Below are 13118 nucleotides of genomic sequence, written 5' to 3'. Positions count from 1 at the left end.
GAAGTAAGCCTCTTGTCCACGGTTCACCGCCCCTTGATGCACCGTACTGATTCTGTAGATTACCATAGCGAGAGCAGGCGTCGTGTTTGGAAACCTGAGTGTGTAATGGATTACAATATAAACATGCGCCTCGTGGACCAGTCAGACTCCATGATATCGACGGTAGAGTGTGCCAGGACAACGATGAAGTGGTATAAAAAACTGTTCTTTCACTTACTAGATATCACTGCTCTGAATTGCCACCACCTTCACGCCATGACCACAGGAGTTCAGGAAACATTTGAAGGGTTTGTGAGGGAGCTCACAAGAGAAATCTTTGCTAAGTATGCTGTTGAAAGGCCCCAACAGAGCCCCCGCACTACCCCTATTACCCAGACTCCCCAGAGAATATCCGGCCGCCATTTCCCCACTCCTATCCCTCCCCAACCCAACAGACCTAGGCCCCAGCGCAGGTGTCACGTGTGCAGTAATTCCCAGGTGAGACTCACGACACAGAGGAAGGACACCCGCTATGAGTGCGTGCAGTGTGACGTGGGTCTGTGTATTCACCCATGTTTTAGTGAATATCACACGTTGATGCAATTTTAGCATGGTGTGAATGCGAAAGGACGCTGAAATTATGAGGTAAATGCGACAGACAGACGCTCAGTGAAATTATCAGTCATGTGGATCTCCAAATATTAGTATAAAGTGCCTACGGGTAGAACATAAGTGAAAACATTGGGTGTAAGTATATAAATCTGCCCTAAGTTGAAACTTACATAGAGAGGGTTGTATGATGCGATATTCTGTCGCTCAGTGCAATAAGTACGGCCCGTAATTATATAATTATTATTATGTGACATTCTTACGGGTATAATATAAGTTCAAATTATTGTATATGATGATGTATATTCTAAGTCAAATATTCATAGCGTGTGTATAAAGATAAGATTTCCTGACGCTCAGTCGAATGAATAAGGCACGTATTAGTCAAAATAAAAGTCAGCAAGTGATAAAGTGAATAATTAGTATATAAGTGTGTGAGTGAATTAGTATATAAGTGTGTGAGTATTATGTATGACGAAACATTCCTTGCGAGGGTATTTTCAGGCGATATTCTCACGCTCACTTGAATAAATAATGGCAGTAAGTATGTACAGTGCATTCTAGGGGTATAAACGTGTGTAATGTAAGTGGGAAAATATAATTGGAGTGAATAAAGTAGATGATGAAACACGAGTGTTTGAGATCGTGGTTGCTACGTGAATATGCGCTATCATATCGCTAAATGCCCTCGTAATGAATGAAAATAATTGAAAACCTTTACAGTGGTGGAGGAAAGGTTCTATGTAAAGGGGAAAATAATTGGAAAGTGATAAAACAATTTGGTATGTTGAAATACGAGTCATAGCGAGTACGCCTACTAAGCTGATGTGCGCTAAACTTATGCTGCATGTCATCATAATGAATGAAAACATCTGAAAACACTTACAAACAGTTGTAATTGGTAAATTGTCATTGAAACAGAAGTATACAAGTAGAAAAAATGATAGGTTGACTCATACCAGAAACTTAGCATATAGCATGTTACGACTCGGACCAAACTCGCTATGCTCGCTCGATGGTACAATGCTTATTTTTCATATATATGTGTCTGAAATCCATTATATTGTTACTGTTATTGTTTATTAGTTCAAATTCAATAAATGTAGAGGTGTTGTGTGTTGTTTCTCCCATTATTCCTTACCATAGAAAACGTAAACGCATATCCAGCCCATTACAGAATACGATACCTGCGGGGGGAAACTGCACCTGTACAGACCACTTATAGACCGCAGGGACCACTTTCTTTATGATTTTCCTTCGTTTCTCGACCTAAGCGGAAGTTTTAGCAGAAAAATTTTTTTTCCAAAAAGGCTCGGGACTGGGGGATGTCATAGGTGCGGAAAGCCTCGGGACGTGACGGGTTAAACCCTATACCTAATAAGCGAAAAGACTGGGCATCTGTGCAGGACATCAAATGCTGTGATTTGCTAATGGAACCCAGTTTACTGGTTAACTAACTCTACGCTTACGATTAATGACAGGAAGCTGAGAATCGCTACTCAATCTTGGGCAGGTCACATTTTAACACCCACCGTGGGTGTGAACACTCGTGTGGATATTGTGCATTCTCCAGGAATCCTCAGAGAGGCCCACAGCTCGAGACGTTCCACAAGGTAATTCATACACAGCCTCGGACTGTCTCTGCAGGGTTCTCAAACTTCCCCCTTAACTTATGGTATACATGTATGTACAGGCCCTGGACATATTGTGTCCTGTGGGGCCAACGGGCGAGACGTCAGCAATTACTGGTACACTTTTAACTGGGAACCAGGCTGGTCCTTGGATTACTCAAATCTCTGAGGACGGCTGTCTTACGGAACCCAGCATACAACAGTTGCCCGTGTTAGTCAGCAGTTAGCAGGCGAGACATCAGGTTTGCACCTACATTATCACTTCCCTTGATGTATCTCACAACAAGGTTAAACTGCTGTAAATACAGTGTCCAGCATGTCAATCTTGCATTAGCCATCTTGGTCATGCTGAGACTAGTAAGTGGCATATAATCAGTTTCCAGAGTGAATGGTGCTTCGTATGAATAATAGTAATATTTCTTAACACCATCAACCACGGCCAAGAGTTCCTCCTCAACAGTACTGTAATTCCTCTTGGTGGGTTTTAGCTTACGGCTGTGGTATGCCACTGGGAAGATTCCACCTTCCGATTCCTGCATCAATACGGCACCTACTCCATCTTGTGAAGCATCAGTGCGCAGTATGAAAGGTTTGTTGGAATCAGGCAACTGCAAGATAGGCTCTTTGCACAACATGTTCTTAAGGGAAGTAAAAGATCTCTCTTGCACTACTCCCCATTCAGTGGTGTTTTGAGCATATTTCTGTAGCACCTCGTACAACGGTTGGGCAATGAGAGCAAAGTTAGGGATAAAACTCCTATAATACCCCACTAAGCCAAGGAATGCCCTAACCTGTTTCTTGGTCACGGGTCTCGGGGTTTCTCTAACCTTCCTGATTTTGTCACCCTGACACCTGCAGTGATTGTTGCCAACAATATGTCCGAGGAACTCCACCTCACTGTGAGCAATCTTACATTTGCTAGGATTCACAGTCATGTTGAAACTCTGGAGTCAACTGAAGACAATTTCCAAGAGTCTGAGGTGCTCCTCCAACGTGGCAGAATGAATGAAGAGATCATCAACGAACATCTCTACTCCTGCAATACCATGGCGCACTTGTCTCATGGCACGATTGAATACTGCTGGGGAATTGATAAGTCCAAATGGGAGGACTTTGTACTGATACAACCCCCTAGGAGTAGCAGAGGCAATGAACTGACGGCTCTCGGGGTGAAGGGGAATCTGGAAGAATCCCTTCGCCAAATCGAGCTTCATGAAATATCGTGACCCTGCCAGCTTGGAGAAGACGGCAATGTGGTCACCCATCGGCTCGGCATCCACTTTGGTGATTGCATTCAGCCTCCTATAGTTGCCACAAATCCTGACTCCACCATCTTTCTTGCGAACCACTACCATTGGACTGCAGTAAGGAGATGAGGACTTTTCAATAATACCTGCAATCTCCATGTCAGCAATTTCGTTGTCTACTGCGCCCAGTAGCCAGTCGCATGGGAATCGGATATGGCTTAACCTTTACGGGAGTATCTCTGATCAACTCAATCTTGTGACAATCAACCTTTGCAAGTCTAGATTGGTCAGAGAAGACATCAGCATACTGACACAGCAGTGACCTTATGGCATTCTGATCACCTAATGCTAAGTCAGGGTTAAGTAAAACATCTCCGACAGTCTCTTCCTGATGGGACTGAGCGGCTAAGGGCTCGTCATCATGGTCATCAGCTGGGATCACCGCGGCTGCCCCAGTTTCTTCCAGTGGCTGGTCACCATCATCAGCTACTCGTAGGCCAGTCTCCTTGGGGTCTGACTGATAAGCCTTCAACATGTTAATGTGGAACCTTTTGCGAAGATTCCCCATCTGAATTATGTAGTTGAGGTCTGACATGCGCTCTACTACATCAAATGGACCCTTCCACTGTGCCAACAACTTGTTATGGGCAGTGGGGAGTAACACCAGGCACTTATCGCCTGGACTAAACTTCCAAAGTTTTGCCTTCTTATCATAATAGGCTTTCTGAACTTCGCGCGCCTTGATCAATTCTTCCTTAGCTAACTTGCACATCGACTGGAAGCGGTCAGCTAGATCAAGGACGTAGGTGTAGGTGGTCTTGACTTCAGGGTCATGTTCTTCATCGTCCCACAACTCGCGAAGGACTTGAAGTGGTCCACGGACCAACCTTCCATACACCAGTTCAAAGGGTGAGAACTTCATGGAGTGCTGTGGGGCTTCTCGATAAGCAAACAGAAGAGGAGCAATGAACCACGGCCATTCCTTTGGCTGTTCGGCGGCCATGCGCTTTAACATCTTCTTGAGGGTCTCATTGAACCTCTCACACAATCCGTTACACATGGGATGATAAGGCGTAGTTCGCAGGCCTCGGATGGACAACAACTTAAATGCTTCGTTCATCATTGCAGAGGTGAACTGCGAACCCCGGTCACTTAAGACCTCTTTGGGGATACCTACGTGACAAAACACTTTGATCAATGCCTCAGCAACAGTGATGGCCTCTATATTCTTAAGGCCATGGCTTCAGGCCACCGTGTGCTGAAATCAACAATAGTGAGGATATACCTTGATCCATCACTAGCCCTTGGAAAGATTGGCCCAACAATTTCAACTGGTACTCTCTCGAATGGTTCAGAGATTACAGGCATTGGTTTCAATGGCGCAGGACGGTCACGTCCCCAGTCAGTGGTACGCTGACACACATCGTAGGAATGCACAAGCCTTTTTATTTCCTGTCCCATTCCTGGCTAGGAAAAGTCAGCATGGATGCAGTCAGAGGTTTTCTTTTGGCCCATGTGACCTCCCATGACTGAACAATGACCCAATTCAACCACTGCCCGGTGATACTTTGCGGGAACGATGAACTGTAGTCGAACCTCGCCCTGGGATGTTTGTGACTCACGGTATACCTGTCCTCGCTTGCGAAGGAACCTGGCTTGACCTCCCCATGAATACTTAATCACTTTAACCTCCACCTTCTTATGCACTGAGGCAAGTGTCAGGTCAGACTGTTGTTCTTGGACAACATCTTGACTACAAATCAAATCTTGCAGTGTTGCGACGGTCAACAGGGTGACACGATTCGGAGCCTTGGCCATGGCTCGTGTTACTGCAACAGCCGAAGTCTGAGTAGCAACATCTACGGCGCAACTGTTTTTGATGCCTGGTATGTTGCCGATAATGAGGTCAAACAAGGGTTCTGGCATGACAACAGCAGCTGTCAAGCCAGTGTAGAAAGGAGATGCCACCTGGATACGTGCCTCAGGGAACAATCTCACTGACCCATCAATAAGTCTAACTTGGATCTGCTTACCCGTGTACTCGTCGGGCCGAACTAAACTTTGCTTGACAGAGCAACCTGAGGAACCATTATCTCTATGGACATTTACAGAAACACCTCCCACAAACCCTGGTTGAACAAGAAAGGCAGTATTACTGGTGGAAGGGTCTGAGGAGGTAGCAGCCAGTCATTGGTGAGACTGCGGAACAAACGATGCAGCAAATGTGGCGCCCTGAGAACTTGATACCTGAGGGGTCATGCTCACCATCTGAGGAGCTGGAGCATTGACCACCTGTGGAGGAGAGTTCACTGTTGCTGGGGAACTAGTGAACTGCAAAGTACCTGTACTGGTGGGGTTGGCAACACTGTATGCTTGTTGTGGCATAAGGGCTGCATTTGCATCCTGCCTCCGATACACTAAAGTCGATTGTCCTGACTGAGGGTTACGTGGTATGTCCTTGCCCGGCTGCTGCTTGGAATACAGGTACTGGTGCTGGTTAGGGTTCTGCTTATTGTACCACTTCCACTCAGGTTTCTGAGTGTTTTGCCCCTGGTCCTTCTTCTGCAGTTTTAGACCTTGGTCATTATTCTGAGAATGGCCTTGTTGCTGGGGTTCAGTCTGAGACGGTTTCCCAGATTTATCAGCTTTCCTGTTCCAGGTATGCTGCTTGCGAGTTTGATACCCGTATGCAGTGAAGAATGTGTCAGCCTTCTTCACCATTTGGCTGGCATCTCTTACCTGGCAGATTTTAAGCTGAGCCATAAGTTCAGTAGGCCACGACTTTTCTAGCTGTGTGCGCAGCATAAGGTCAATTATCCCATCACGCGTGGAAGGAGTTTCATCTTTCTCCATCCACTCATCTAAGTAAGCAGTAAGCCAGTCAAGAAACTGAACAGCAGTCTCTTTATCCTGTAAATGCACCCTCATGAACTGACTCTTGGCGTCGTCAACTGTGAGACCGTACGCTTTGATGAGTGCGGCCTTCATCATCTCATACGTGAGATTGTCTCCACGAATTCTGTGGAGAATATCGAGGGCAGGGCCCTCAAACAGGCTAAGAAACTGAAGCCACTTAGCTGCATCATCCAGCTGGTAAAGTTGAGCCATGTCTTCAAAACGAGCTATGTATGGCTCGATTCGCTCGCCTTCCTTGTATGGGGGAAGCTTGATGTGTGGGGTGGCCATAATATGTGCAGGGAGAGCGCTCGTGGAGCTTGGGCCAGCTGCACCAGATGTGTCTGAAGCCAAGGAATCTCGCTTGAGCTTCAGCACTTCAAATTCATGTTTTTCACATGTTTCTCGCTCGGCATGTTCGTGTTCTCGTTCTCTCTCGCGTTGCTGTAACTCGTATTGACGTTCTCTCTCTCATTCCTCACGCTATTCTCGCTCATGCTCTAACTCGAGTTCGCGTTGTTTTCGCTCGTGTTCTAACTCAAGTTCGCTTTGTTTTCGCTCGTGTTCGCACTCCTTTTTGTGTTCCTCACGCTGAATTCGACACTCTTCACGAGCATCATTCTCGCGTTGCTGTTCGTAATTAAACCGAGAGAAGACAAAGTCCTTAATTTCTGTTGGGTCTGTAAGACCCATATCTTTGGCCTCCTGTACATAGATGCTGGTGGACATGATGCTAACTCAGTCTAAGTAAACTAGCAACTCAATACTGACTGCAATTTTTTCAGAGAATGATGTTAGTAATCGAGAATAAAGAATATAGGCACTGGTTAGTGGTGACCAGTTTTATCTAATTAAACTGGTAAAGAAAGAAAATTAAACAAACAACTGACTGTCAACTATTACGTAAATTAATAGAACTGAATCAATAATCACCAGTAAGATAGTGGCTATAGACTTTAATGATAAATAGCTAAGTATGAACAAGTGCGTATTATATCGTGAATAACTTTAGAGCTAGGAGTTAATATCCTGGCGAGGTCCCCAATTGTCACAGGGTTTTTAATGTATATGCATTATTAAAGGATATTCATTCAATAAAAATGAGAGCAGGGACAATGAATTTGCTTGTGAAAATCAAGCAATGATTACTTTATGCCGACTTGCTTCGCCGATTCTCTAGGGACGAGAATTTATAAACTTTCTCAACAGTACACAGCAGAGACTAATTCCTCACAATTGTTGTTCGTTAGTACTGTTAGCCTCTGGAGAAAGTGACTTCACCCCTGACAATCAATAACTAATGCTATTAATGATAACAGATTCTTGCTGGTGCATTAACTACTGGTTGGCACAATGGATTTTAAGCTTAATACAAAAGGACTGGCCTAAGTACCAGTTATGAATAGCAAAGCGTTTATGCAAACTAGGAGCTACAAGTGAAATAAGCTTAATATGGAAAATAAAACACGAGTTTACATTACATTAAGCTCAAGAAAAAGAACTGTTAAATTTATTGATTACAATAAAATAAATTTACATTACATTTCAAAATGAATTCAAAATAAGGAGACTGCACTCACTCGCTCACTCAAAAGCTAACTCTTAAACCTTGGAAAAAAACAAAAAGAAATACTGGTCAGAAAAGTGGACAAAGCGGATGTCTGGGTGTCATTACTGGAAGGACACTGCACATGCTAAGTCTCTCGCCAATCATGCTAGGTGGGAATACGGCAGCGGTGGGAACTGCATCATAGAAAGGACACTGCCACACACACTACCTGCTTCCGCGGCGTACAAATCTTGACTGACTTCAAATCGTGGGAAGGAGACGAGTGTCCAGCTGCATTGCTAACGGCTAGAATGAGCGAAACACGCCCATTATAAATTACTCAGCAGAAGTGCTACTGTCTCGCACAAAGATGATCATTTATGACACAGTGAAAAATTGTTCTGAAAACACTCCCGACCAGGTGAATACGTAGCGGTTGACTGAGTAATGAATACTGGGATTCCACTAGAGTTCGCGGTTTCCCACCAAAGTTAATGTCACGAGCCGACTCGTGACATATATATATATATATATATATATATATATATATATATATATATATATGAGAGAAGGGGGTGTGAGTTTGGAGCAGGGCAGTGAAATGGCGGGGGACAGGACGACGTGGAGGCGATTTGTTTGTGGCCACCCCAAACGGGATTGAGCCGTCTGGCAATATATATATATATATATATATATATATATATATATATATATATATATATATATATATACTGTATATATATATATATAGATAGATATTGATATATATATATATATATATAGAGAGAGAGAGAGAGAGAGACAGACAGATAGATAGATAGATAGATAGAGATAGATAGAGATAGAGAGAGAGGGATATATATATATATATATATATATATATATATATATATATATATATCTCACCACCTCACCCTGAGGGTGCCAATCAAATACCTAAGTCCTAGATAAACTCCGAACATATTGTGTGGTATGGTGAATGGCCGACCAAAGTTGTCAGTGAGTATAACAGATTTATTATCAACAATTCGGTATTTCATTATCATTATGCCTAATTTCACTAATTCATCATAGCTTCATTAAAGAATATCATCTAATATCTAAAAGCAGGACTCTGGTCACCTTAACCCGTCACGTCCCAAGCTATTTCACACCTCCGACACCCCCCAGTCCCCTGGTATTTTCGATTTTTTTTTTTTTTTGGCTAAAACCTCCGCTTTTGGTGAGAATCATCGAAATTTTATACAGAAATCGCTCACCTGAGGTTTAAAATACTCAATCCAGGTAGCAGTACCTCCTTACCTGACTGGGTTTTCTATCAGGCTGGCACCAAAGAAAACGAGTTCTATGGGAGGGTAACTATTTCACACCACTCATAAACGGTATTTATTTATTTACTTGGTACGAATTTATATGTACTATGAGAGTATATTGGTTTTCAAACAGTAATATAGGCATTATAAGCATTGTTTCACTCACTAACTCATCTTCATACCTGACCTTCTTTTGGCACATTACCTGATCATCATTTCTGACTGTTTCTTCCTCTAATGCTATGTAAACTTTGTCCTCCACATTGTCATCGATTGGGGAATCACTTTGGCCCTGAATGTCTTCATTGGCCAGGTCACTGGTAACAGGTGAATTGCCGAGACAATGGCTTGTGGGTTGAGGGGGGGAGGTTATGCGGTGTAAGGCATTGTCCCTGCCTGGCATCTTGTAGAGGAATAGAGGAAGGTGTCCCGTGTATACGTACGAGAAATCACGCGTGAAAATTGAAAATTGTGCAAATTAGGAACCTTGCAATTGCACGACGTACCAGTACGTCGTCGGGACTGGCAAATGCAAAATGTTGCAACGTATCCATAAGTCGACGGGACGTCTCGGGTTAAACATACCTCTTACATCCATATCCATGCCTTCCGTAATGTACAATGTCAAAGGAATGTGAGGAATGCAGGAAATCTGAAATTTAACCCTTCTAAAATGACAATCCCAATATATCACCCACAGTATTTGAACATTAGGCTTCCTTGACCTCATCTGACAATAGATTGTTAGTCAACTTCTGTAATCACATCTCATGAGTATGGAAATAGATTTTTTAGAGAAAGGAAATAGGTGCAATTCACTCTGCACACTTGATTTCCGGCAGCCCCACCTTCGTCCGTTTATCCCTTACCCTCACCTGCCCTGTGCTGACCTGAGTGAACCCCGTCTTTGTCTCTCCCATCTCCCACCGGTGTTCTCTCTCTCTCTCTCTCTCTCTCTCTCTCTCTCCCTGGTTTTTATTATTACCAGTGGTGTTAACATACTTTATTTCCTTATTTTTTCACGGTACACATCAGCCTCTTTATTAGTACACCCTATTTTCACCTATGGTTTGTTAGCATATTCATATCCACATATTTTTCTTATATATATATATATATATAGATAGATAGATAGATATTGTGTGTGTGTGTGTCTCAGAGCAATGGCGTCTGGCATGAGGGGCGTGGTGTAGCCAGTGGGCTTTTTTCTTGTTTTTCACAGTACACATGAGCTTTTTCATCAGTATTCCCTCTTTTCCCCCATGGTTTGTGTTTGCACCAACTGACACAGTTTAGTGGCTGTTCAGGACACACACACACACACACACACACACACACACACACACACACACACATTTCCAGTATCACTAACTAGCTAACAAACATCCCATCCAAGAGACATCGCTTTGGCATCAAACTGTTTGTACTGTGTGACTGTGAGACAGGATTTCTGCTCGACCTGATCGTGTACACAGGCACATAGATATACCAAAGGTCAGCAAGAAAGACCCCATGGGCATGTCTGGTGCTGTTGTCAAAAAGATGATTGCAGACTACATGGGTAGGGGTCATATTCTTTACACTGACGGTTGGTATACTAGTCCTGTTCTCTGTCAATTCCTCCATGACAACAAATCTGGGTCATGTGGAACTGTACGGACATACAGGAAGTTCATGCCAAAGTTCAATGGAGAGAAGCCCCTGCTTGATACCCCAGTTCGAGTGATACACCAGATGATGAAATGCAGTTCAAGTCCACCACGAGAGAAGCCGGAAGCAACGAAAAGGACGAAAAAAGAGGGACCTATTCATCTAGAGCAAGAAGTTGGGCAAGGTTGTCGCTTTGAGATGCAATGATAGTCGTGCAGTGCACCTCCTCTATGAGTGTGTGTGTGTGTGTGTGTGTGTGTGTGTGTACAAGTGTTCTAAAGGTGGGTAAGAATCTGGGTGAAGATTGGAGAAAGGATGGATGGGAAGGAAAGAGGCGTGATGTTTTGAGTTCGGAGGGGGGGGGGGAGGAAACTCAAAACATCACCCCTATTTCCTTCCCATCCATCCTTTCTCCTCTCTTCACCCAGATTCTTGCCCACCTATACAACACTTGTATGTACACACACACACACACACACACACACACACACACACACATACACAAACATACAAACACACACACACACACATAGGTACAAATCATGCGGACACACACATAGGTACAAATCATGCGCACACACACACACACACACACACACACACACACACACACACACTGTACTGTCTCTGCATATACAATACTGAACATTATAATAAACTCGTGTAATATTATAATATACTTGCGTATCAGTAGTACTTTCTTTTCTGGTGCTTTTTATGCTAATTTATGTACCGGGATACTAAAAGTCTGTAAGTCACTTGTATATATGTCTTACTATTCAATTTCATGTTTTGTAATTTTTATTATCAATAGTACTTTCTTTACAGGCCTTTCTTATCTATCTATAAATTGTCAGACGCCATAATCCCATTAGGGGTGGCCATTTGACTTTGATTTAGTTGTTTTACGGGGAGGGGCACTAACCCTCCACCAACCCACTTTGACACGTAGGATGCACGTTTAGTTTGGTTATATGGTTACCACCCAGCGTTGTAAATGGTTTCTTGGCTTACAGGAAACCATTGGCTTGTCACTCAATGTAAATCTACCTGTAACGGAACGAAAAGCAATAAGAAGTGACAGGAAAGATGGGAGAGATATGAAGAGAGGAGGGCAGACACAGAAAAAGAATGATAAAGGCAAAGGAAGAAGTAGGCAGCACTACATCAAGTGGGTGGATGATGGTGGCCACCGCCTACCAAATTATATATAGTACTACAAGTCTGTAAGTCACTGCTATGTTTGTCATTCTATTCAGTTTTGTTATGTTTTGTAACTCATGTTATCATCCCCCATTTTGTGCTAACTTATTTACTAAAAGTCTGAAAGCCATATTTATGTTTTATTTGGCATACTGTTCCAATACATGTTATGTTCTGTGTTACAGTTTCATTTCGCAATTTACAGCTAGCTATTATCCCATGTACAACTATGTGTCTATATGACTTGACCATAACCTTGTAATCCATATCCATGCTTATTACATTCAGTACTGTACAGTTTCAAATGAATGTGAGGAAGGCAGGATATCTGAACCTTGACACCATATGTAAGTGTGCCTAAATGACTTGAACATAACTCTTTCATCCATCACGTACTATACAATGTCAAAGGAACGCGAGGAATGCAGGAAATCTGAAATTTAAAGTGACATCCCCGATATATCACCCACAATATTTGAACATTAGGCTTCCTCGATCTCATCCGACAACAGATTGTTAGTCATCTCCTATAATCACATCTCATGAGTATGGAAATAGATTTATTAGAGAAAGGAAATAGGTGAAATTCACTCTGCACACCTGATTTCCGGAAGTCCCGCCTTCGTCCGTTATACTTTACCCTCACCTACCCTGTGGTGACCTGAGCGAGCCCCGTCTTTGTCTCTCCCATCTCCCACCGGTGTGCTCTCTCTCTCTCTTTCTCTCTCTCTCTCTCTCTCTCTTTTCATCAGTACACCCCTTTTTCCCCCTATGGTTTGTTTCCATACGCATATCCACATATTTTTCTTGTGTGTGTGTGTGTGTGTGTGTGTGTGTGTGTGTGTGTGTGTATGTATGTGTGTGTATGTGTGTGTGTGTGTGTGTGTGTGTGTGTGTGTGTGTGTGTGTGTGTGTCAGAGCACGGGCGTCTTGCATGAGGGGCTTGGTGTAGCCAGTGGCTTTTTTCTTGTTTTTCACAGTACAAATGAGCTTTTTCATCAGCACTCCCCCTTTTTCCCCCATAGTTTGTGCTTGCACCAAC

Source organism: Coenobita brevimanus, chromosome 25 (genome assembly GCF_032717465.1).
Source record: "Coenobita brevimanus isolate Jiangsu-jjx chromosome 25, ASM3271746v2, whole genome shotgun sequence".
NCBI lineage: Eukaryota > Metazoa > Arthropoda > Malacostraca > Decapoda > Coenobitidae > Coenobita > Coenobita brevimanus.
The sequence above is the reverse complement of the archived record's forward strand: the minus strand, read 5'-3'. Positions refer to the sequence as shown.